The sequence below is a fragment of the Cervus elaphus genome, chromosome 11 (genome assembly GCF_910594005.1).
Source record: "Cervus elaphus chromosome 11, mCerEla1.1, whole genome shotgun sequence".
NCBI lineage: Eukaryota > Metazoa > Chordata > Mammalia > Artiodactyla > Cervidae > Cervus > Cervus elaphus.
In genome coordinates, this window is record NC_057825.1 from 34,626,301 (window position 1) to 34,628,783 (window position 2,483).

Below are 2,483 nucleotides of genomic sequence, written 5' to 3' on the forward strand. Positions count from 1 at the left end.
TAAAAACCCTGCATTTTTATTCTCCTTGCCACATTTAATGTTTCTGATATCATATTTTACATCTTTCTGTTTTGTGTATCCCTTAACTACTTATTGGGAATACAGATGATTTTTACTACATCTGTCTTTTAATGTTCCTTCTAGCTTTATAAGTAGTTGATCTACTACTTTTACTATGTATTTACAGTTGCCAGTGGTATTTCAGTCATTATATTCTTCAGTTCTGATTGATTCTTCTATATATTTTGTAACTCTTTGTTAAACTTCACACTATGTTCATCCATTCTTCTCCTGAATTCATGGAGCATCTTTATGATCATTAACTTGAACTCTTCATCAGGTAGATTACTTATCTACACTTTGCTTAGTTCTTCTTCTGGGATTTTATCTTGTTCCTTCATTTGGAACATATCCCTGTTACCTCATGTTGATTTTCTGTTTTCATTTGTATGTACTAGGTAAGTTGGTTACATTTCACAATTTTGAATAAGTGGCCTTATGTAGGAAACATCCTCTGGGATCCACCAGCATACTTCCTTTTGGTCACCAGAGTTATATGCTCTAGGGGTGCCTATGTGCTGCATGAATCCTCCTGTTGTAGCATGTTGACTACCATGGCGCACTGGTAGATGGGGCTAGTCACCATCCCTGTTGGCTGTCAGGCCCTACTTTGTATAGAGGCTGCTGGCTGCTACCTGGAGGGTGGCCTCAGGACTGGTGCCAAATGACTGGTGAGTGGTAAGACCCTGATGCTAATAGGTTAGAGAGTGGATTCCAAAATGGCATGTGCCAGCACCAGTGTATTTGTGATAGAATGAGCTCCCCAAAATGCTGCCACCAGCATCTTTGTCTTCAGCGGGAGTCCCATTTCCTTCTGCCTCTCTGGAGAGGCTCTCCAAGATCAGCAAGTGGATTTGACCCCAAGCTCCTTTCAGATTACTGCCTCTGTGCTTGATCTCAGAGCAGGTGAGATTTTGAGATTTTGTAAGAAACAGAAGCAGAGTCTCTGTTTCTTACAGTTCTCTGACTCTCCTGTGTGCAAAACCCCCTGACCTTCAACACCAGATGTTCAGGGGATACATCTTCCCATTGCAGGACCCCTAGGATTCAGGAGCCCCAGGTATGGCTCAGACCCCTCATTCTTTAGGAGGAATCTCTGCAACCATGATTATCTCTCATTTGTGGGTCACCTACACAGGAGTATGGGTCTTGACTACACTATACCTCTCCCTTCATAACTATCTTTTGTAGTTTCTTCTTTACACCTTTGGTTGTGAAAAATCCTTTCTGCTAGTCTCGGTCATCCTCATCACCCTGTAAACAGTTGGAATTCTGGTGTGCCTGTCAGAGGAGGAGCTCAGGGTCTTCCTATTCTGCAGTCTTAACCATAAACCCAAGTCTGCATCCTTAGCTAAAACAAAGTCACGAGTAGGCATTTGGACTGTTAATTTTTTTTTGGAAAACTTTGTATTCCCCAAGGAAAACTACTTATTGGTCTTCCCTGGTAGCTCAGACAGTAAAGAATTCACCTGCCATGCAGGAGACCCAGGTTTGATCCCTGGGTCGGGAAGATCCCTGGAGGAGGAAATGGCAATTCACTCCAGTATTCTTGCCTTGGAAATCCCATGGACAGAGGAACCTGCTGGGCTACAGTCCATAGGGTCGCAAAGAGTCCGACACGACCGAGTGACTAAGCACACACACAAGGAAACTACTTAGGCAGTGTTTGAAAGTGTGAAATACAAACTAGAATAGGGGTCAGAAGCTACTGGCTCACTTTTGGCTCTTGCATTTATTAGCCCTGCAACTTTGGATGATAAACTCACGGGGGCCCTAATTTCTCCATCTGTAAATAGCGGTGATTCATATTCAGCCCAAGAAGATTAAAAGAGGAAAGGTTTATGAAAGCACCTAGCAACATGCAATAAAGGAGTCATCTTGCTCAAGTTCAGATCCTGGCTCTATTGTACTAGCTATGTGACTTCAGGCAAGTTACTTAGCTACTCTGCCTCAATTTCTGGGTAAACATACGTAATAATAATACCCACCTCACAGATTTTATATCAATCAGAGTTTAGTGCAGAAAACAGTAGACAAACAGTTTCTGCCTTCCTTCTGTATTCCAAAATTCCTTCTAATTGGTGGAACCTGTTTCATATCAGGGGCCTCAGCTGCAAGCTCCTTTCCAGCCTCTGCAGTCGGAAGGTACACAGAAGGAGGATGCTGTGGGGGCTACGGAAGCCAGTGCACACACACCTCCCGAGTTACCATGAGGATGAAGTGAAATGATGTGTATGAGGGCTTGGTAAGTGTTCAATAAACATTAGCCATGGTTATTTTTAGCATATAGATAATGCTTGAAATCTATTTGTTTATTCATTTGTAATAGATCAGAATATAATCTATTCTATTTACACAAAGAGCAACTATCTACCTCCATGTATTATGGACCCAGGTTTTCCCATAGCAAACTGAAGGTCCGA